The following is a 24,203-nucleotide window of genomic DNA, read 5'->3' on the forward strand; positions in this document are numbered from 1 at the left end:
CACCACCTGGTTGCTGCCCCTAACGCTCAATGGGCAAGTAACAGATCACTCCGATTGCAGAGGCTTCAGAAATGCCTTCCACCGTGGTACAATGGACGGTTCGCTCTCAGGAGGGGAGGCAGGGGTGGGAATCAGCACACAGTTCTGCTAGGTCTCTAATGCAGGGCACAGACTATGTATTTTGTGCCTTGCTTTGCAGGTGAAATGTCTCCTGCCCCCTGTACAACAGCTTTCTTTGTCCTCTCCACATAAAAGTACAACTGAGTTCCTCAGGGGAAGGCAGTGATCACTGCCCTGTGCCACACCTGACTGATGTCCAAACAAGTGGACACACAGGCTCTTCTCTTATGGCCCAGGCTGCCCCCATCTGCTAAGCATCGAAAACTACACACAGGATTTGCAGAACAGGAATGACATGGAGGTGACTGCTTTATCTCTGTTGAAAACTTACTGCACTGTCCTAAAAAAGGGAATTCAGGAAAAACTGAACATTTGAGGCTGGTTGGCTGTAATCTTCAGCTGCTGAGAAAGCCTCAGCTGCTCGGTTCCACTGAGGAAATCCAACTCCTCCCTGAAAGTCCAACTCAAGTACACCTCCTCTGCGGTGCCTGTCCCTTCCTCCCTTTCACAAGCATGTGTTCCCTCTGCAGTCCCAGAGCATTCTATCGCCACCTCTGGAGCCACGCTGTCCCAGCCTACAGCCAGCTCAGTGCACAGCTGCCTCTCCCTGTGTGTACCTGCAGGCCCCACCTGGGCTGGAAGGCTGCCTCCTTCTCCTCCAAACAGAGGCGGCACTCAGGAACTACTGAATGAGGGAGGGAGTGGATGAGCAAGATCAGCCAAGGGCTACAGGGAGTGACCTGCAGCTCCCAGCAGGAACAGCCCCTGCCCTGCCAATCCGGAGGTGCTGGCTCTGTTCTCAGCAGGGCCGCTAAAAGCTCTGTTATAACAGCTCTAGGCCACAACAGTCAACTTGGTGTCAGGCCCTAGAGACACCAAAACTCCTAACAAATAAAGAGGCCGCGTATGCAGCATGCTGGTTAAAAGCACAGGCTTTGGAGTCAGAGCTTGAATCCCACTTATTATGTGACCTTGAGCAAGTTACTCAATGCATCACTCTCATTTTGTCACCAGCAAAATGAGGACATTATCTGCCACACAGTGTTGCTGAAAAAGAGAGGTGACAGATGCAAACTGCTTGGCACTTACTTACTCTTATTGGTTTATTACAAAGAAGAGAATACGGGAACAGCCAAATGCAAGAGAGGCACAGGGCACACCACAGGGCAGAGAGGTTGGGGCTCCCATGCTGTCCCTGGAAGTGCCACCTCCCCAGCACCAAATGAGTTCACCAAACCAGAAGCTCCCCAAACCCAGTATTTAGAGGGTTTTATGGAGTTTTCATAACATCAACATGATTAAGTCATTGGCCACCCGTGACTAGCTCAATCTCCAGCCTGTCTCATCTCCCCTCCCAGAGGTAGGGGTGGGGCTGATATGTCCAACTCTTTACTCATGACTCATCTTTCTGGCAACCAGCCCTGATCCTGAACCTGTCTAGGGGCCGAAGCCACCTGTCATCTCATTATCATACAAAAGACACTCCTATCACCCCAGAGATTCCAAAAGTCTTAGAAGCTCTTGTGTCAGGTCTTGAAACCTAAGACCAAATATTATAACCAATGATGTTCCTATCACTCAGGAAATTACAAGGATTTTAGAAGCTCTGGGCCAAAAACCAGGAAGAATACTAAATATATACACTATTGTACTATGTATCCCACTATCACAATAATTTTTTTTGAGACAGAGTCTACCTCTGTTGCCCAGGTTGGAGTGCAGTGATGCGATCTCAGCTTATGGTGTGATCTCAGCTCACTGCAACCTCCACCTCTCAGGTTCAAGCAATTCTTGTGCCTCATCCTCCTGAGTAGCTGGAACTACAGGTGTGCGATACTACAACTGACTAATTTTTGTATTTTTTAGTAGAGACAGGGTTTCACTGTGTTGGCCAGGATGGCCTTCAACTCCTGGCCTCAAGTGATCTGCCCGCCTCGGCCTCACAAAAATCTGGGATAAGTCACGAGCCACCGTGCCAGGCCTCACTATCACAATAATTATACTGAGAGGATGGGGGAGAAAAATGTGGGCAACAGGAGGAGCGTGGAGGGTGAGCAACCTGAATCCTTGTCTTCCACAGTAGGACATCTCCCTGTCTTTCACACAATCTAGAAGAACGAGCTAAAACATAAACACAGTAACCTCCAAGGAGCAGGGACCAGAGTGGAGAAGGGTAAGGTAGGGGATTGCTGGGTTTTGTCCTAAGTCTTGTTAATTTCCGACTCTTAGAGCTGTAGGCCTGTACAACTTTGCTAAAAAATGAGTATTTACCTGTAATCCCAGCACTTTGGAAAGCCAAGGTGGGCAGATCACGAGTCAGGAGATCGAGACCGTCCTGGCTAACACGGTGAAACCCCGTCTCTACTAAAAATATAAAATATTAGCCGGGCATGGTGGCGGGCGCCTGTAGTCCCAGCTACTCAGGAGGTTGAGGCAGGAGAATGGTGTGAACCCGGGAGGCGGAGCTTGCAGTGAGCTGAGACCATGCCACTGCACTCCAGCCTGGGCGACAGAGCGAGACTCCATCTCAAAAAAAAAAAAAAAAAAAAAAAAAAGAGTATTTAGTTTTTAAACAAAATCTGATACTTGACCAACAACAATAGTATATTAAGTGACATGGTTTTTTGTTTTTGTTTTTGTTTGAGAGAGGGTCTTGCTCTGTTGCCCGGGCTGGAGTGCCGTGGTGTAATTCTAACCTACTACAGCCTCAAATTATTGGGATCAGGTGATCAATCTCTTGAGCAGCTAGAACCACAGGTGTGCACCACCACGCCCAGCATTCTTTCTCTTTTTTTTTTTTTTTTTTTGGTAGAGGTGGAGGTCTCGCTATGCTGCTGGTCTTAAACTCCTGACCTCAGTGGATCCTACTGCCTCAGCCTTCCTAGGTGCTGGGATTACAGGTGTGAGCCACCACACCAGGCCAAAGTGGTGTATTCTAAATTTTTTTGGAATTCAACCACTTTGAAAAAGTATGGAGAGCTATAAATCGTCTCCCCATAAACACACATGGATACATATACAAAAAATTGTTGCACAGGATTTTGGGGACTTCATAAAGTTCTGAAAGCCAGGTTAAAAACCTTAGGATTATAGATTCTGGTTTCTTTTTTTTCTTCTTTTTTGAAACAGAGTCTCACTTTGTCGTTCAGGCTGGAGTGCAGTGGCGTGATCTCCGCTCACTGCAAGCTCTGCCTCCCAGGTTCACGCCATTCTCCTGCCTTAGCCTCCCGAGTAGCTGGGACTACAGGCACCCGCCACCATGCCTGGCTAATTTTTTGTATTTTTAGTGAAGGCAGGGTTTCACCATAGCCAGGATGTTCTCAATCTCCTGACCTCGTGATCTTACCTCCTTGGCCTCCCAAAGTCTGGGATTACAGGCGTGAGCCACCGTGCCCGGCCCTAGATTCTGGTTTACTAAAGGAAATGTATTTCAAGTCAGAGTTTGTCATTTACTGCACAGGAAAATAAAAACTTCGTTAAGAAAATAAAAAACACCCACATAATAAAATGAGGTCCTGCTTGGTTTTAAACTACTTGGTGACCACCATCAGTTGTTTTCTTGACCACGGGATGCACCTAATTCCTAAATGAATAAAGGTACAAACATTGTTTATTGGTCTTTTGGCTTCAGCCTTGAAATAATCAGATTCTTTCAAACTCAGGAATGTGAATTGCTGTTGGGTTGATGCAGCTGTTTCCATTCTAGAAATGGACCTGGAATCATGTACTTTTCGCCCATGAAGAGTCCTTTGTGTAAAACTTGAAAAGGCAAGGTCCCAAATTCCCCATATGGGTGTTTCTTCCAGTAGAGGAATGACTTTAATGACTTCTTAGCAAAACTCACATAATCAGGGCAGGCCATCAAAATACTCCAGAATACAAAGTTTAGCTCCGTTTCTGACGGACCTGTCTCCACTGCTATCACTCTCACCAACAGCCTCACATCAAGTCAGAGGAACGGTTTTTTCATTTAAGAAGGATCTTCATGGCTGGGTGTGGTGGCTCACGCCTGTAATCCCAGTACTTTGGGAGGCCAAGGCGGGCGGATCACAAGGTAAGGAGTTTGTGACCAGCCTGGCCAACATAGTGTAACCCCGTCTCTACTAAAAATACAAAAATTAGCCAGGCTTGGTGGCACATGCCTGTAGTCCCAGCTACTCAGGAGGCTGAGGCAGGAGAACTGCTTGAACCCGGGAGGTGGAAGTTGCGGTGAGCCAAGATCGCACCACTGCACTCCAGCCCAAGCAAGAGAATGAGACTCCGTCTCAAAAAAAAAAAAAAAAAAAAAAAAAAAAAGAAGGATCTTCATGTTCCTGCCAATTTGAAAAAAAATAAATAAAATAAAATTTAAAAATTGGCATCTGTTAACCAGAGGCAATGAAAACCACCTCCCAGGCTGCTGTAGTAAGTGGATCGGTAACTGTAGTGGGAGATTCCAGCCCCCGAGACCTGTGACCATGCCACGCAGCAAAAGGGCTTTGCCACAGGCCTTAGGAGGAGTATCTTGGGCTGTCCAAAAAGGTCCAGTCTAATCCCATGAGCCTCTAAGAGCATAGAAGTGGCCAGGCGAGGTGACTCACTCCTGTAATCTCCAGACTTTGGGAGGCTAAGGCAGGCAGATCATGAGATCAAGAGATGGAGACCATCCTGGCTAAAATGGTGAAACTCCATCTCTACTAAAAATACAAAAATTAGTTGGGCATCGTGGTGGGCACCTGTAGTCCCAGCTACTCAGGAGGCTGAAGCAGAAGAATCACTTGGACCTGGGAGATAGAGGTTGCAGTGAGCTGAGATCACGCCGCTGCACTCCAGCCTGGGCAACAGTGCAAGACTCCATCTCAAAAACATATTTTAAAATAGGGCATAGAACTTTCTCCGAGTGGAAGAAGAGAAAGGCACACAGGGGAACTGGAGAGCCTGACCAGGTCCCTGGCCTACCTAGTCCTGAGCTGATGGGACCACGTGCAAAGACCAGATAGAGGCCTCAGGAGCTGAGAGCAGCACCCAACAGATGGCCAGCAAGGGAACTGACACCTCAGTCCTGCAACCACAAGGAACTGTACTTCGCCAAAAGTGCTTGGAAACAATTCTCCAGTGAGGAATGCAGCCCAGCCCACATGCTGATTTTTGCCCAGTGACACCCACGTCAGCCTTCTGCCCCACAGAACTGTGAGATGATACAATTTCAATTGTTTTAAGCCAGGAAATTTGTGGAAATGTGGTAAAGCAGCAACAGAAATGAATACAGTGATTTACGTGGAAACCCCTAGAAGAGTGTCTGGCACAGTGTTGACACCTGACAAGCATTTCCTGATTTCCTTACATCGCAAGGCAGGGCTGGCCACACTCCATCCAAAACAATAGATGATAATCTTGTTCTGACAAAACAGATTCAGTGAATTATAAATGGCCCAGAACACCTACAAATTTTAGGTTTCAGGTAAGTGATTGCCTTTCCTTTCACTTAGAAACCTCCCGAAGCTCATCTTACTGATAAACTCTAAGTACCAGGCAGGAGACTAAACACCAGACAAACCCAGCCCCAGATGCCCCGAGGGAGCCCGTCCCAGCACTCACTCCAATGTAACTGAAATCATGTCCAGGTCAGTTGATCCCACTAGACCAAGAACTCCAGCTCTCCATGTGTGAGTCACCAGTGCTGCCTCTGCATCTCTGCTTCTACGATGGTGCTTCTGCACTTCACAGGAAATCTGTATCAATGTTTGTCAACACTATATATGACAGTGTCACTTAATATCTGCACAGAAAACATCAATTCTTTGAGGACCAGGGCCGGGTTTATTAGCCTTTGTACTCCCACTGCCACTGTCTGGGACATCAGAGGCACTCGGTAGAAGTTGGTGAAGAGAAAGAAAAGGCAGACGAGAGAGAGGAAAGCAGGACCAACACCGCAGACACAGATTCTGAGGGGGCTGGAGGAGATGCAGGACAGAGAAACTTCCTGGATGCTGGAATGGGGTTCACTGTGATACCTGCTGCTGGATTTCAAATGTCAAAGGTGACACTTTGCTGACCTTGACTTCTGACTGCCCTTTAGCCTACCCAACATCAACACAGCGTACTTAGAAACTGCGAGGTCAAGAAATTATACTTCATTAAAGCATGGGAATGTTATTTACATGGACGTTCATTACTGCATTTTTTACATGGGAATGTAAATAATTGAAGAGATTGTTAAAGACTAAATCATGCACATGCATTAACTTTACAAAATATTAATGATAACTGAAACACAAATTTTGATGTTCCCCAAAAATGCTAACATATAAAACAATACTGGCCAATTAAAGATAGAAAACAATCCTAATGAAGCTCCCCAACAGACATATTAAAACTTCTCTGTACATTAAACATTTGGGATTTCAAAGGAAAACCCAGATTCATTCCATTCTTAATATGGCGTTTAAAAAAAAAAATCTCAGGTCATACAATATTTCATTTAAAATTTACAAAATTCCATTATATTCATGATTTCATTTGATCCTCAAAACAATCTCCTGAGTCAGGCAGGACAGGTATTACTAACAACTAACTCCATTTTACAGGTAAGGGAACTGAAGTTCAGCAAGTACTTGGACTTAACAAAAGCTTTAATAGGGCCACATATCGAAACCAAATCCTCTGCTCAAAAGAACTAGAATAAGTTATCTTTTACATATTATTCATACTTAAATCCTGTCAATATCCAAAAGTGTTTTGAGGTAGCCTGCAATAAAAGACACCTATCCAATAAAAACATTAAAATGAAAAACAGGGGGGAAAAAAATAGCAGGTGACATGGGAGACAGACGAAGGTAGATAGCAAAGACTGAGACTTATAATCTAACAAAACCTCATCTCTGACCTTCCAGTTCCAGGGAGATAACGCTAAAGGAAACAAGATGCTTTATAGACTCATAAACTGACAAAAGAGAGGTTGCATCAGTTCTTAACTCTGAAACACTCCTGGCAGCCACAGCAAATCTCTAGGACAACATACCAATGGCATCAAAGCAAGAGTATACTTCAGTGATAGAGTGAATTAAGTTCCCTGTTTGGGACCCAGGCCAGGGCTAGAGAAAAGAACTCTGAAATGTAGAGCTCAGAAATACATCCTCTGTCGGCCAGGCGCAGTGGCTCACACCTGTAATCCCCAGCACTCTGGAAGGCCGAGGCGGGCAGATCACGAAGTCAGGAGATGGAGACCATCCTGGCTAGCACAGTGAAACCCTGTTTCTACTAAAAATACAAAAAATTAGCCGGGCATGGTGGCAGGCGCCTATAGTCCCAGCTGCTTGGGAGGCTGCGGTAGGAGAATGGAGTGAACCCAGGTGGCGGAGCTTACAGTGAGCCGAGATCCTGCCACTGCACTCCAGCCTGGGCAACAGAGCAAAACTCCATCTCCAAAAAAAACCAAAAAAACAAAACAAAAAAAAAAAACAAAAAAAACACCATATATATACCCTCTGTCTTCTCCATACCCATGTGTCCCCTTCCATGAGAGACTTCCTTTCATTTAATCCATATAAAAATCAAGCCTACTCTAAATGAAAAATTCCTCGACACAGAAGCAGCATTAACTAGTTAAGTTTTATTAAGACATTAATAAAATCTAGAAAACCATAAAGAAAATCTGGTCGTGTTTTGAAGCCTTCTCTTAAGATCAGATTCCCCAAAAGAACAAAGTGCATGGGGCATATAGCAAAGATCTTTTCCTAAATTAAGATAAGAATGCAAATCAAAATAAAGGCAAAATCCTACTGAGTGAAGCAAAAATTGTAATTCAGTAGCTCAAGACTTGACCAAATGGCTATTTTTAATCCCTATAATCATCCAAATAACTAGGAATAGCAGAGAAAATTGTGTCTCCTTTCTACAGAGACACATGGTTTTAAGAAACTCAAGCACATCAAATTCCCACCTTACCAAACAGATAAATTGGAAAGGAGCTTAGTATTTTATTTCTAAATTATTTATTTACCTTTTTATTTTTTAGAGAAAGGGTTTCACACCGTCACACAGACTGGAGTGCAGTGGCGTGATTATAGCTCACTGCAGCTTCTAATCTTGGGTTCAAGTGATCCTCGCACCTCAGCCTCCCAAAGCGCTGGCATTACAGGTGTAAACCACAGCACCCGGCCTGACTATTTTAAACAATTAATTACCATATTCCTTAGAATTGTAGCTCCTTTATAGGTCATTCAACATGTGATGCAATTTTTTACAAGTGGTATTTTTCTTTTTTTTTTTTTTTTTTTTTTTTTGAGATGGAGTCTCACTCTGTCGCCCAGGCTGGAGTGCAGTGGTGCAATCTCGGCTCACTGCAACCTCCACCTCCCGGGTTCAAGTGATTCTCCTGCCTCAGCCTCCCGAGTAACTGGGACTACAGGCATATGCCACCACACTCAGCTAATTTTTTGCGTTTTTAGTGGAGACGGGGTTTCACCGTGTTAGCCAGGATGGTCTCCATCTTCTAACCTCGTGATCTGCCTGCCTTGCCCTCCCAAAGTGTTGGGATTACAGGTGTGAGCCACCACACCCGGCCACAAGTGGTAATTTTCAACTATGCTTCAAACCATTACACAAAGCCAAGTACATGTACTCAAGGCACTCTCAAATTTCCATTTACTCCCATTTTACTCAACAAAATAAAATGTTAAATTGGAACATATTTCACATGACACTTAAAAGATCAACGAAATGCTCCTGAAAATTTCTGAGCTCAACAACTCCATTAATGAGAAAAAAAAAAAACCCAACTGGATATAGGGAAGATGCTGCACATAAAACACAATTGTGAAGAATATGCAAGATATTACCAAAAAGCTGCTTAAGGTTTCATCATAGATACTTGTCCTTAACTCTGAGATAAAGTATATACTAATGTAACTAAATTCGTTTAAAAGGAAACAAAGGGGAAGAACAAAAAGAACTTCCACTTTAGAATCCGCATTTTCAAAGGCCTCCATTATTTACACCATTGCGGGGAAGAGAATTTTTCTCTGCTATATTTGCTTGAAAGAATTAAAGGTGTAGGGCAAAAATTCTTGGAAATTATGTAGTTTATGATCCTCAAAAGTGAGAAAAATGAAGCCCAGAAAAGAAGGCCTTCCAGGAAAATTCCAGAGCCGGAGGTAGACCCAGTACATTGTTTTTGTTTTTGTTTTTAGAGTAAGTCTCACTCTATGGCCCAGGCTGGAGTGCAGTGGAGCCATTTCACTCACTGCAACCTCCGCCTCCTGGGTTCAAGCTGTTCTGCCTCAGCCTCCTGAGTAGCTGCGATTACAGGCGCCCACCACCACGCCCAACTAATTTTTGTATTTTTAGTAGAGACAGGGTTTCACCATGTTGGCCAGGTTGGTCTCGAACTCCTGTCCTCAAGTGATCCGCCTGCCTACACCTCCCAAAGTCCTCGGATTACAGGCGTGAGCCACTGCACCCGGCCGACCTGGTAAGTTTTAATCAAGTACTCTGAACTATGCAACAAACACTAGGAAGTAATAGAAAAAAAAAATTAATCTAAAAACCCTCTGGAGAGTCAAAGAATTGCAGATTTAAAACAGTATGAATACTTGGATTCATGGTATTGAAAAAGGACCTCGCATTTACCCGTATGTACAAACTGCCTGCCCACCTCTATCAGAGCATTTTTCAAGCTGTGCTACAGTTGACTGTGTACTGCCCAAAGCCAATCTGTCCCTGCAGATCATAAGCTCTTAAAGACCAGGACTTCAGGAGAACAAGCAAAACTTCAGAGAGAAGGGAGCCACCGAAACAGAGTTCATAGCAATGGGTCGGCAGGAGCTGATGACTGGAGGTGCGCGGTAGCCTTGGGGTCTGGGACAGCGGAGGGCAGAGAAGGCAAAAGGGCCTGCATGACACCCTACAGGGCTAGGAGCCACAGCTGCGGTGATTAGTTCAGTTTTGTCTCCTATGCCTGTTACTTATACACCATCTCTTGTTCAGAAAGAACTTCAGGTTGAGTATTTGGACTCCTTGAGCCTTCTGCTGTTTGTCTCCGGGACGTTTAACACTCTTAAAAGGGGAAAACTGTCCAGTTCGATTTTCCTTCCTGGGACATTACAGGTTTTTCAAAAGTTTGATGAAAGCATTCGCTAAGGAGTGATTCCACTTTCTTCGGTGGCTGAGAAATACAGCCTCTGAGGGGCAGCATCAGGTCTTCCCATCAAGCTGAGGTCGGAGTCTCCCCACCCACGGACCTCACCCTCGCTCTCCCCTCATAAATCTGACCTCTAACTGTAACTGCCTTGGCCTCATTCCGTGAGTGTGGATGCTCCTGCTTGAAACGCATTTTCCAGCCCGCCAAATTCTTGGGAGAGTTTCTTCCACTCTCTAAGCGCTGAGAGCTACAAAGTTCAATCTGGCTTTCCAGATTTTTTTTTTCTTCCCATTACTAACGGAAGAAATCAAGAAGCGCCGGGCAGAAGGGCCCTGCTCCCTCCAATAAGAGCCCAGCCCGGGGCCAGAGCAGGAAACGCGGCGGTGGGACGCGTGGTGACAGCCCCTCGCCCCCGGAGACCCCCCCCCGCCAGGGCAGAGGTCGGTGCGGCAGCTGTGCGACAGCTCCGGGCCCGCGCCTCTCGCTTCCTCCCCCGGGCAAGTGAGAGGATAAATCATGGAGCGGGGGCAGTGCGCCCCCACCAACCGCGCCCCCCGCGCACGGACCCCCACTACACGCGCGTCCCAGGCGGGGTCAACCCAGACGAGCCACGGGGCGGCGCACAGCCCCACTAGCAGGGCGGCCAGGACCCACGCGCGCGAGTCCTCGCAGCCACCTATATAGGTGACAAAACACTCAGGAAGCCGTCATGCGGGGCCGGGAAAGAGCCCCCACCCAGAGTCACGGACTCCCTCGTCCGAGGGTCCGCGCAGTCCCCTCGGTGAGTCTGGCGAAGCAGTCTCGCTGCCAGGGAGGGCGGGGAGGGCGGCGGAGTCTCCCACTCGCGGTGACCTGGACCCCGCCCCACGAGTGGGTCCTCGCAGGGCTGCCTCTGCCGCACGCGGGGACCAGCCACGCCGCGGCGGACCGGGTAGAAGCCAGCGCCCGGGTCCATGCAGTGCCCTCCGCGGCAGACGCGGAGAGCCGGGGAGCAGTGGGGACCGGCCTCCACCCGCAGGGCGACCGGGACCCCCCGCGGGCCCACGAGGTACCGCAGCAGGCGCTAAGTCCCCGGTGCCACCCGAGGCCGAGACAAAGCCCAGGCGCAAGGACTCCGGATCCCCACCTCGGACCCTGCGGAGCCCAGCTCGGAGCCGCCACGCCCGGGGCAGAGACCCCCGCCAGGTCCAGAGACCCCGTCGCCCATGGCGCCAGCTCACCTCAGGCCGCCGCCTCGCAGCGCTCGCTCCTCGCCGCGGCGCCTGGGCTGACTGTAGCGCAGCTGAGCAGCCAACAGAGCCACGGCAGCCTCAACAATGGAGCCCCGGGGCGGGGCCGCCGCCGCCGCTTCAGCCCGTGTTTCCCGCTCAGGATCCGGCTTTGATCAAGGAGCTGCAGCTGGCGCGGGGCTGCGGCTGGGACACACACAGCGCAGGTGCACACGGCCCCGCCCGCCTCCCGCCGCCCGCCGCCCGCCGCCCGCCGCCCGCCGCCCGCCTCCCGCCTCCCGCCGCCCTGCCCCCAGCGGAGCCGGGCGCCCAGGGCCCGCCCCCCGGCCAATGGGGAGCGAGCTGCGGGGAGACGGCGGGGCCTGGGGGAACAAAGGGAGGTTGGGCGGGGCGGCGCTGGGACTGGGCGTGCGGGGTCCTGCGGGAGGACCGGACCCAAGAGCTGGCCAGATCCTGGCCTCCTAGAAGACCCAGCTCAACGTCCACCTGGAGTCTGCCCTACAGGACGCGCTCATCTCAAGCCCAGAACTCAGGCTTTTAGGGCAGAGAGCGAGAGACAGGTTTGCTTTACAAAAAGGGAAACTGAGGTCCAAGGAATAGGATTGCCTGCTGCCCGAAGTCACGTAGTCCCATTCACTCGTTCACCTTGTCATTCAGCAAACATTTGGAAGCACGTATGGTGGGTGTTAGGAGTGAAGTAGGGCCAGGCGCAGTGGCTCGCGCCTGTAATCCCAGCACTTTGTGGGGCCAAGGCAGGTGGATCACTTGAGGCCAGGAGTTCGAAACCAGCCTGGCCAACAAGATGAAACCCCATCTCTGCTAAAAATACAAAAACTTAGCCGATCGTGGTGGCGTGTCCCTATGGTCCCAGCTACTGGGAAGGCTGAGGCAGGAGAATCGTTTGAACCCGGGAGGTGGAGGTTGCAGTGAGCTGAGATGGTGCCACTGGATGCGCTCCAGCCTGGGCCACAGAGTGAGACTCTGTCTCCAAAAAAAAAAAAATTAATAGATGGGAAATGGAAGCGAACTTAGGCCTTCCGCGAAGGAGCTCGGCCAAGGAGTACCTGAAATGTCTCTGCATCTCTTTAAGGTCTGATAAAGGAACCACGAGCGAGCGCTAAGCACTTCCCTTTCCTACCTCAAAGCTTTCATGTGTTTGCTGTTCCCCGCCTGAAATGCCAAGTACCAATGGTATTTATTTATTTATAGAAATGCGGTCTCCCTATGTTGCCCAGGCTGGTCTCAAACTCCTGGCCTCAAGCTATCCTCTCGTCTCAGCCTCCCGAAGTATTGGGATTACAAGCATGAACCACTGTCCCCAGCCCTGATCGTCTTTAAAACGTCTTTCCTCATCTTATTTGAGCTTCCTGCTTCATGTGACCCCACACCCTTGGTTTCCTTGTACTTCCATAGCTGCTCCTCCGTGGGTCCCAGGGACCCACCCCCTTCTCTGCCCAACTTGTATATGTCTGGACTCAGGCCAAATGCCCTTCCATTTGCAGTGGGCACTGCCACAGGAAATCTCATGCCCTTCCGGGCTTCACAAACCATCCACATGCTCTGCTGCCTGCCAGAGACATCCATCCCAGTCAGATGCCCAGCCCTGACCTTTCCCAAAGGCCCAGCTGGACGCAGGGAAGCATCTCAAATTTTCCGCGGGCCAAAACAGAGTGCTTTATTAGTGCCCTAACCTGCTCATCCACATTCTTGTGATTCTCTGTAAACAGCCCCTCCATCCACCCAGCTGCTCAGGTGAAAATCTCAAATCCTCCTCCAATCCTTCCTCCCCGAACCTCTCATGCAGCCCTCTGCCTTCCTAGGACGCTAAGCACCCCTCACTCGCAGCGCCAGCTGCGGTGCTGTCTGAGTGGCTGCCTCCCACGTGGCATGAAGTGGGACCTCTTGCCCGGTGTGGTGGCTTATGCCTGTAGTCACAGCACTTTGGGAGGCTGAGGCGGGCAGATCGCTTGAGGCCAGGAGACTGGGACCAGCCTGGCCAATATGGTGAAACTAAAATACAACAATTAGCCAGACATGGTAATGCCTATCATCCCAGCTACCCTACCCGGGAGGCTGAGGCAGGAAAATTGCTCGAACCTGGGAGACAGAGGTTGCAGTGAGCCAAGGTCACACCACTGCACTCCAGCTTGGGCAACAGAGTGAGACTCTGTCACAAATTAAAAAGAAGAAGAAGAAGAAGTGTGACCTCTTTAAGGCAAGGCAGTGTCCCACTCTGATTCACTTCCATGTGCAAAACAGGACCTGCACCCTGAAGGCACTCACTCAGGGAGGCTGCTGGGATGGGTGGATGCAGAGTTAAGGTCTTCATGGTGGCTGGGGCTGACCCCATCCCCATCGCTCTTCCCACACACACCTGCACACTCATCACTCCCACGCTCACACCCACCACTGAAAGCCTGGCCTCTAATCTGATTTGCCTAATGAGGTCCCCGGATGAACAACACATGCTTCCCTACCTCTCCCCTGCTAGAGACCCACCGTGTTCTGGGATGTACTCAGGGATCAGGAGAACAAAACCTCAGGGAGTGAAAGGACATTCCAGGGTGCAGGCCTCTGCATCCGCCTCCATGCCCTCACCCCTGCCTGACACACCCTCACCTCTGTACGTGGCCAGCTCCTACCAACCCTTAAAGTCTCACCAAGTTCAGTGGTGGCAGCCACACCCCAAAGTGGCTGACCCCCCAATAACCTATGACCTTGCATAGTCTTCCTGACCTTGGGTATGAGCAAAACCGGTGACTGGCTTCTAACCCATAGAGCCTGGCAAAAGCAATGGGATGTCACTGTCACAGTGCATCACCTTCGCACACTAGAGAGAAAGGTTCCGCCTGCAGGCGCTACAGGAGGGAGATGCTGTGCTGAGAAAGGACCTTTGGAGGGGCCCCACAGGCAAGGAAGCAAAAAGCTGGGCTCTTGCCAAGCAGGTCCGAGGAAATGAATTCTGCCAATAACCTCAGTGGCCTGGAAATGGATTCTGCCCTGGTGGAGCCTCAGATGAGGATGCAGCCCAGCTGCTTAGCGTGAGATCCCAAGCACAGGACCCGCTAAAATGTGCTCAACTCCTAGTTTGCCAAAATTGGCTTAAAGGTGTGTGTTGTTTTAAGCTTCTAAGTTTTTAGTTATTGCCTATGAAAGTGTTAAAATATGAGACAATAACTTAAGTCCCCTCCCCATCACACACATTCTTCTTTTTGGCATTCATCACAATTATACTTATTGATTTAAAATCTCCCTCTTGACTGGGTGCAGTGGCTCAGGAGATCCAGACCAGCTTGGCCGACATGGTGAAACCCCATCTCTACTAAAAACACAAAAATTAGCTAGACGTGGTGGTGCAATCCTGTAATCCCAGCTACTCGGAAGGCTGAGGCAGGAGAATTGCTTGAATCCAGGAGGCAGAGGTTGCAGTGAGCCGAGATTACACCATTGCACTCCAGCCTGAGTGACAAGAACAAAACTCTGTCTCAAAAAAAAAAAAAAAAAAAAAGTCTCTTACCACTAGCATGAAGGTCCCATGAGAAGAAAAATGGAAACTCTTGCTCATAACAGTGCCCCTAATGCCCAGCACGGTGTAGCGCTAGGGCAGTTAGTCGACGGTGGATGCTGCTGGTTGGAGGGCCCAGCTGGCCCTCCCAGCTGCCTTCTCCCTGCGTTCCATTATAGAGAACAGAATAGTTTCTTGCCTTTCCAGAGTCCCTCTTAGTGGAGATTGGCCAAGTGACATTGTCCTGCCCCGGGAGACATAAGTGGAAGTTGGCTGAAAGGTTTCTAGCCTTGGTGTGCTGGGACGATTTGAATCAGGACATGACAGCTGACCGTCCATGGTTCGGGAATTCTGCAAGTTGGTTGTTCAACACATTCAGTACTTAAAAATATTAAATAATATCAACTCGCAAATTAAAAAATGCATTAGACCAGATGCAGTGGCCCACGTCTAACACATTGGAAGCCTGAGGCAGGAAGATCACTTGAGCGCAGGAGTTCAAGACCAGCTTAGGCAAAAAGGAAGACCCTGTCTCTACAAAAAAATTTAAAATTAGCTAGGCATGGTGGTGTGTGCATGCAATCCTAGCCACTCAGGAGGCTGAGATGGGAGGATCGCTTCAGCCATCTGTTCAAGGCTCCAATGAGCTATGGTAGTGTCACTGCACTCCAGCCTGGGTGACAGAGCCAGACCCTGTCTCAGAAATAAATATATTTCATATATTAATAAATTCATAATAAATGTATATTTATATATACATTTATGTATTATAATTATATATTTAGAGGTAAATATATCTTTCTTGTTTTATTTATTTATTTATTTATTTATTTATTTATTTATTTATTTATTTTGAGATGGAGTTTAACCCTTGTCGCCCAGGCTGGAGTGCAATGACACAATCTGGGCTCACCGCAACCTCCACCTCCTGGGTTCAAGTGATTTTCCTGCCTCAGTCCCCTGAGTAGCTGGGATTACAGGCATGCACCACCACGCCTGGCTAATTTTTGTGTCTTTAGTAGAGATGGGGTTTCTCCATGTTGGTCAGGCTAGTCTCGAACTCCTGACCTCAGGTGATCTGCCCACCTCGGCCTCCCAAATTGCTGGGATTACAGGTGTAAGCCACTGTGCCCAGCCTATATGATATATTTATATATTATAATTATGTATATTAATTTTATATAATTATATATAAATATAAATATAAAAACTTTCCTTGCCTTCTCTTGTTTCTACCTACAGTCAGTCCCCTGACTTCAAATACTACCTACATGTAATAATTTTAAATGTATATTTTATATTTTTTATATATATATATATATATATATATTTTTTTTTTTTTTTTTGAGACGGAGTCTCGCCCTGTTGCCAGGCTGGAGTGCAATGGCACAGTCTCAGCTCACTGCAACCTCTGACTCCTGGGTTCAAGCGATTCTCCTGCCTCAGCCTCCCAAGTAGCTGGGCTTATAAGCGCCCACCGCCACGTCCAGCTAATTTTTGTATTTTTAGTAGAGACAGGGTTTTGCCATGTTGGCTAGGTTGGTTTCGATCTCCTGACCTTAATTGATCACCCATCTCGGCCTCCTAAAGCGCTGGGAATACAGGCGTGAGCCACCTTGGCCAAAATATTTTTCTGTTTCCAAACATTTTACATGAGAGGAAAGTGGAGAATAAATCATCTGACACTCTACTTTAAAAAAAATCTTTGTGCCTCTTTTCTTTTCATCTTTCCTAAGTGTACATATGACCAAAATGTCTTTAGGTTGAGGTCCCCCCGTGAAAACTTTACAGGGTGTTGTGTCCTCAGCCACCCTCCTGTCTTTCCCTCATCCTGGCATTTTAGAACTGTCTGGGGATGACCCAGGATAACCATTGTGGCCATGTCTATTGGAGGGTCTAGTGAGTATCAGCCCCGGGGTCATCTCATCCCCAAGGACAGCCTGAGGTAGGGGGTAGAATCTCTCAGGGGAGCAGCTGGATGCTCTTGGCCTTAGAGGAATCTCCTGGTATAGTTTCATCTAAAATGGTGACCCCTTAGGGTTATTAAAATTTTAGGACATTAAAATGAATGGACAATACAATGTAATGTCATTAAAACCGTTCCTCCAGCCAGGGTTTTTATTCCTCGGAGACACATTGATGGTCTGCCAATGGGATGCTGATATTGAGAGGAAAAGGCAGAAATGATTTCTGCTCCCTAGATTGTCTCAGACTTGTGAAGAGAGAAAAACTGTCCCAAAGGACAAGGAAAACCCACCCCAGAGAGGATGTGCAAGAACCTGAATATGAAAATGCACTTAAGGCACACAGGAGGACAAAGAGCACTGCCAGTGCCTCCTAGGTGGTCACTGAGTGCTTTACTGAACAGGATGGGTGTCGCGAGGGATAGAATGGCCTGCCGTGACACTTAGAAAGGTCTGCGTTGGAGTCAGCAATGCCTCTCCCTGAGTTTGTTACCTTGAAAAGGCTTGTCCGCTTATTTGAATTTCAGTTTTTCATTGACTGTAAGATACATTTTGTCAGTACAGCTTGAAAGATAAATATACTATTTCCAAAGAGGCAAGATAAAATGATGTATTTTATTTGCTAAAAATTCGTACTTATTTCTTCCCCAGAGTGACTGTAGTAAGTTTTAAAGGTCTGTTCTTTTTAAGGGTAATTTCAAATGGAATTGTAGGACTTAGCTTTGTCAATGCTACTGGTGAAATAAAAGTGTGATAGATAAATTGATGATTTACAAAGATTCACCAAAATATCAGTTCCCGTCTTGTAGCATGGTGAAGAATTTATCACAGTGGACACATCTGTATCCTCTTATCTGGATATCTGAGGGGTTTTTTGGTGTTGTTTTTTGTTTTTTTTGGAGATGACGTCTTGCTCTGTAGCCCGGCTGGACTGCAGTGGCACCGTCTCTGCTTACTGCAATCTCTGCCTCCCGGGTTCAAGTGATTCTCCTGTGTCAGCCTCCCGAGTTACTGGGATTATAGGCACCCACCACCACACCCAGCTAATTTTTGTATTTTTAGTAATCACGGGGTTTTAGGCCTGGCACGGTGGCTCATGCCTGTAATCCCAGCACTTTGGGAGGCCAAGGTGGGCGGATCACGAGGTCAGGAGTTCCAGAGCAGCCTGGCCAACATGGTGAAAAACTGTCCCTACCACAAATACAAAAAAATTAGCTGAGCCTGGTGGCAGGCACCTGTAATCCCAGCTACTTGGGAGGCTAAGGCAAGAGAATTGCTTGAACCCGGGAAGCGGAGTTTGCAGTGAGCCAAGATCTTGCCACTGCACCCCAGCCCAAGAGACAATGCAAGACTCCATCTCAAAAAACAAACAAACAAACAGCAAAAAGGTGGGGTTTTGCCATGTTGGCCAGGCTGGTCTCAACCTCCTGACCTCAGGTGATCGCCCATCTCAGCCTCCCAAGGTGCTGGGATTACAGGAATGAGTCACCATGCCCGGCCCACTCTATTTTCTTTTTGTTCCCTAAATTTTAATATGTTTGAGTTTGTCTGTTCCTTTATCACTGTTTTCTTACATAAAATAAATTCTGCCTAATCCTTCATTTAAAAAAATCTTCCTGTGACTTCTGAAAGTGTTCTGGTTTTATCTTTCATATTTGAATATATAATAAGTTGATTATGGATCATGGAATAGAGAAGAACGCAATGCATTTTCCCAAGTAGATGCCAGCCTGGTTTGCCTCATATGTTAAAGTGCATGTGATTTCTTTTTCTATTCTACAGTGCCTACTGTATCATTCCTCAACTTTCCATGTAAATGCTGGGTCATTAAGACTTTTTTTCCCTATGGGCTGTTTGCTCATCTCTCTGCTAATACTGTGCTGTCCTGAGCATTTTTGTTTGAAAATCTTAGAAGTATGTTAGACAAGCCATCACTCTTTTTTTAGATGACGAAAAAGCATTAGACATTTGTCATTTTTACTACGTATGAAAAAGTAGTTTTTCTCGCCTAAAAAAACCCTGATTTGGGAATTTATGTGATTTCATAGGAATAGCATCTGGAAGTGGTGACATTAATGTACTTTTAAAACCATGTGTCGTATTTCCTCTTATTCCTTTCTGCCTTGACATTGTGCAATAGAAATTTTAAAAATTGTTGTATTAGTGTTGTAAAATATCAATTATTGGTTTTATTTACTACTCAATTAAATTTAATAAGCCTACTGTCTCTTGGTGTAATCACATGGAATGGGCTCAACTCCCCAGTTAACAAGTGACAGCACATGTAAAATATTGTCTACCAGGGAAACTCATTGAACACTTAATGTTCAGACTGTGTTTTGGTGTCAGGTTCCCTAAGCACCACTGCAGTGACACAAAATAACAGACCTTCAGCAGAAAAAGTTTTGGCAAATATATTGCATAAGCCATTTAGATGCAGTGGGTCATTCTTATTCCTTGGGTTGGTGGAATCCCTTTCAATATGTAAGTTACTAATACAAACAAAGATGGAGCTTTGTGAGCAGGCGTTTTCAAGAATAAGTAGTCTCAGGACTGATAATATTAACTCCCTTATGCACATCAGGTAGGACTTTATTATGACAGATACTAGAAATGTACAAAGTGAAGTTAAAAGGTAACTCCTAGCAGCACATCTTACTCCCTGGATTCTCTAATGAGATGGGTGTTTCTACTTTGCTGTTGCCTTTCTGAATAGTTCAATTCCAGCATTAGTACTGCTGCGTGGGAGGGAGTATGTGTGAACAGAGTAAGAGTTGTGACAATCAAGTCATAGAAAAAATGCTTGGAAATTTTAGAATCATGTAAACAGCTTATAGATTGAGATTCTCAAAAGAATCTCTAGAGAGAAGTGATGCAGGAAACCTGCAGGAACCTGGCTTCTGTAGGTGAGAATGACAACACATTTCACTTAATTACAGAAGTATTTCCCTATCATCAGTGCTATTTGTGATTTGGAATGTGGCAAGGGAATGATTTGGTGAAGAAATCAGGCATGGGCACTGTGTACAATGAACATGAAATCTAGTAATGTTTCTATAGTTTGTAATAATTCATGATAATTTTGTGGGTCTGCATTTTAGGAAACAAATGGAAAGACCAGAATATTGAAGATCATTTTGAAAAACCTGGGAAAGATATAAGATAATTTGCACTGAGAAGAGGAAATAAAGTCCTCTGAAGGAATCTTAGCAAGTCATGAACTTAAAAAGAAGCAATCAAAGCAAATAAGAGTCACTCGAAATTTTTTTTTTTTTTAGAAAAATTTCACCCGAAATGTAATGTACTTCAGTGTAGCAGTCAGTGTTTGGAAAACAGTTTAATTGAAAATAGCACTACAAAATTGTGTATATGAATGTTACTAATTTGGTCATAGCCATGCAGGTGGTAGCTGTGTTTTCAGTAGTAACCCATTTACTTTCAAATAATTCAATCATGGCAAAAATAATAATAATAATAATGCATTTTCTTGGTATTGGTAGCAGTGTAAGTCCAAGACCTATTAATAAGTAGAAAGTTATTAAACCAACCAATAATAATGTGCTTTTCATTTTTTTACAGAAATCATGTGGTACAGAGAAGGTAGTCAGTATGGACAAGTTGTCAGCCAAATTCCAAAGCTTGATCTGAATGAGAACATTTCTCCTGGATGAAAACAATGTGAACGCAGTGTTTGTGGAAAAGTCTTTGTACATCATTCTCTCCTTAATAGGCACATCCTAGCTCACTCAGGATACAAACCATATGGAGAGAAGCAATATAAATGTGAACAGTGTGGGAAACTCTTCGTTTCTGTTCCAGGTGTTAGAAGACACATGATAATGCACAGTGGAAATCCAGTTATAAATGTACGATATGTGGGAAAGCTTTTTATTTTCTCAATTCAGTTGAAAGACATCAGAGAACTCACACAGAAGAAAAACCCTATAAATGTAAACAATGTGGTAAAGCGTTCACTGTTTCCGGTTCTTGTCTAATACATGAACGAACTCACACTGGAGAGAAACTCTACGAATGTAAGGAATGTGGGAAAACATTCAGATTTTCTTGTTATTTTAAGACGCGTGAAAGGACTCACACTGGAGAAAGACCCTATAAATGTACCAAATGTGATAAAGCTTTCGGCTGTTCCACTTCCCTTCGTGACCATGGAAGCATTCATACTGGAGAGAGACCCTACGAATGTAAACAATGTGGCAAAGCCTTTAGTCATTTGAGTTCCCTTTGTAACCATAGAAGTGCTCATACTGGAGAGAAAGCCTATGAATGTAAACAATGTGACCAAGCCTTCAGTCGTCTCAGTTCCCTTCACCTCCACGAAAGAATTCATACTGGAGAAAAACCCTGTGAATGTAAGAGATGTGGTAAAGGCTACACTCGTTCCAGTCATCTTACTCCCCATGAAAGAAGTCATGATATAGAAGCTGGGTGTAGTGACTCAGCCTATAATCCCAGCACTTTGGGAGGCCAAGGAGTGTGTATTGCTTGAGCCCAGGAGTTCATAACCAGCCCAGATTAAAACAATGTGAAACAACCTGGGCAACATGGTGAAACCCTGTCTCTAGAAAAAATAAAATAATGCTGGGCACGCTGGCTCACACCAGCTACTCGGGAGGCTGAGGGAGAAGGGTGTGAACCTGGGAGGCAGAGCTTGCAGTGAGCCGAGATCTCACCACTGTATGCCAGCCTGGGCGACAGAGTGAGACTCCGTCTCAAAAAAAAAAAAAAAAGAAAATAATTAACTGGGCATGGTGGCACATTTCAGTTGTCTTAGTTCTTTTTCAAGGACATAAAAAGCCATGGGGGGTTGGGGGTAAGCCCTGTGCATGCAGTTCATGAGGTCGGGAGATCAAGACCACCCTGGCCAACATGGTGAAACCTCGTCTCTACTAAAAATACAAAAATTAGCTGGGTGTGGTAGCATATGGTTGTAATCCCAGCTACTCAGGAGGCTGAGACAGGAGAATCGCTTGAACCTAGGAGGCGGAGGTTGCAGGGAGCCGAGATTGTGCCACTGCACTCCAGCCTGGCAACAGAGTGAGACTCCATCTCAAGATTAAAGAAAATAAATAAATAAATAAAGCCCCTTGAATGTAAGAAATGTGGTAAAGCATTTACTCTTTCCCATTCCCTCATAAACATGAAAAGGCTCACACTGCACAGAAACCTTAAGAATGTAGGAAATGTGGTCAAGCCTTCAGATTTTCCTGTTTTTGAAGATTTGGGAGGACTCAGAGTGGAGAAAAGCCTTTTGAATCTAAATTTGTGGTAAGGCCTTCAGTTGTGTTAGTTCCATTTGAAGACATCAGCTCATTCCTGAGAAAAACCCTATGAATGTCCAGAATGTGCAAATGTTTCATTTCTCTCATACCCACTCGAGGACAGATGAAAATGCATACTGTAGCTCCCTGGACCTTGTAAATACAAGAACATACACAGGATTAAAACTCTAATAGTTTAGAAACTGCAAGAATATTTTCAATTTTAACATTTACTTGAAAAGTCATGTGAAAACTCCCAAGGGAAAGAAGTTCTATAAGTGAAGCTTTTCTAATTTGAAAGCCTGATGCAAATTAATTATGGTGCAGTGCTTGAAAAAAATGTATGAAATGTTACACAAGTTACAAGTATATTGTTTTTATCAGTGGCTCATTCTTAAAGAGTCTTGAGTATGCATTTCACCTTGTTTTGCAGGGAAACCTTGAGGTGAGAGTTCTGTAAATGCTCTTTAAGCAGTAGTACTTGAGTTTCATAGATAATGATATTCAGTTTGTTGGTAGAATTTTTGTCTATTCATTTGATAATGTGCTGGATTCATGGTTGAATTTTAATGTTTTTCTAATATGTAGGTAAGTTTAATTTTTTTATTTCATTATTATCTTTTTTTGAGATGGAGTCTCACTCTGTTGCCCAGCCTGGAGTGCAGTGGTGCAATCTCAGCTGACTGCAACCTCTGCCTCCTGGGTTTAAGTGATTCTCCTGCCTCAGCCTCCTGAGTAGCTGGGACTACAGGTACCCACCATTACGTCCAGCTAATTCTTTGTATTTTTAGTAGAGACAGGGTTTCGCCATGTTGGTTAGGCTGGTCTTGAACTCCTGGCCTCATGATTTGTCCACCTCGGCCTCCCAACGTGCTGGGATTACAGACATGAGCCACTGCGCCCAGTCAGGTAAGTTTCATTTGTATGTATTGTCCTGTGATTAATGGACCAGTGAATAATGATTGTGAATTGTTGGGATTGTCTTACTAGCCTCATTTGGCAAATTTTGATTATCCCTTGTTCATTATACACATTCCACCTTTCTTTATTAAAGGAAAAACTACTCTTGATGTAAAGATGTTTATTTTTTGCTAATAATGAGTTGGTATTAATTCCCAAGTACATAAATTTTACCATAGAGTATCATCTCGTGAGTTCTTTGCATTTGTTGTCCTTTATTCTTTATTATTTCTATTATTTGGATCATTCACTTTGAATGAAGGAGAGAGGACTGTGATAGGACAATATGTTGTAACCAATCTGAGGGAGGAAGCATTCAATCTCTCAGTCACATATGATAGCGTTGGGCTTTTCTTCGATCCCTTTGGTATTGTAGTAGATAGTATTGCACTATTATGATATGATAGTTTATATATTGTATTTTAGAGTATTACAGTCTTACCAGTCAGTGTCACATGATTCAGTTCCCTACCAGCCAATAGACAAACCAATCACATACTCCTGTAGGAACAAAGGAATATCCTCGGCCGCGTGGGTGGATCACACCCGTAATCCCAGCACTTATGGAGGCTGAGGCAGGCGAATCATGAGGTCAGGAGATCGAGATCATTCTGGCTAACACGGTGAAACCCCGTCTCTACTAAAAATACAAAAAGTAGCCGGGCTTGGTGGCAGGTGCCTGTAATCCCAGGTACTCAGGAGGCTGAGGCAGGAGACTAGCTGGAACCCAGGAGGTGGAAATTGCAGTGAGTTGAGATCGTGCCACTGCACTCCAGCATGGGTGACAGAGCAAGATTCCATCTCAAAAAAAAAACCAAAACAAAACAAAACAAAAAACCACATTAGCTGGGCATGGTGGTGCATGCCTGTAATCTCAGCTATTCCGGAAGCTGAGGCAGGAGAATTGCTTGAACCGGTACCGGGAGGTGGAGGTTGCAGTGAAATGAGATCCTGTCACTGCACTCCAGCGTGGGCTACAGAGCGAGACTCTGTCTCAAGAAATATATATATAACAGTCTGATCTCT

At 45.9% G+C, this 24,203-nt stretch overlaps 1 protein-coding gene across 6 annotated transcripts in view; it reads right to left on the bottom strand.

Annotated features, from left to right (window-relative positions):
* LOC139361100 (SH3 domain and tetratricopeptide repeat-containing protein 1-like) overlaps positions 1–24,203 on the bottom strand; it is a 131,284-nt gene that overhangs the window by 39,731 nt on the left and 67,350 nt on the right. The window contains exon 1 of one of the 6 annotated variants that reach the window (XM_071089581.1): positions 11,461–11,660. The exons of the other annotated variants lie outside the window; for them this stretch is intronic. The gene's annotated coding sequence lies outside the window, so the exon portion shown is untranslated. Of the gene's footprint in view, positions 1–11,460; positions 11,661–24,203 lie in introns of those variants that run through there. 6 annotated transcript variants of the gene reach the window in all.

This window comes from Macaca nemestrina (genome assembly GCF_043159975.1).
Source record: "Macaca nemestrina isolate mMacNem1 chromosome 8 unlocalized genomic scaffold, mMacNem.hap1 SUPER_8_unloc_2, whole genome shotgun sequence".
NCBI classification, from domain to species: domain Eukaryota; kingdom Metazoa; phylum Chordata; class Mammalia; order Primates; family Cercopithecidae; genus Macaca; species Macaca nemestrina.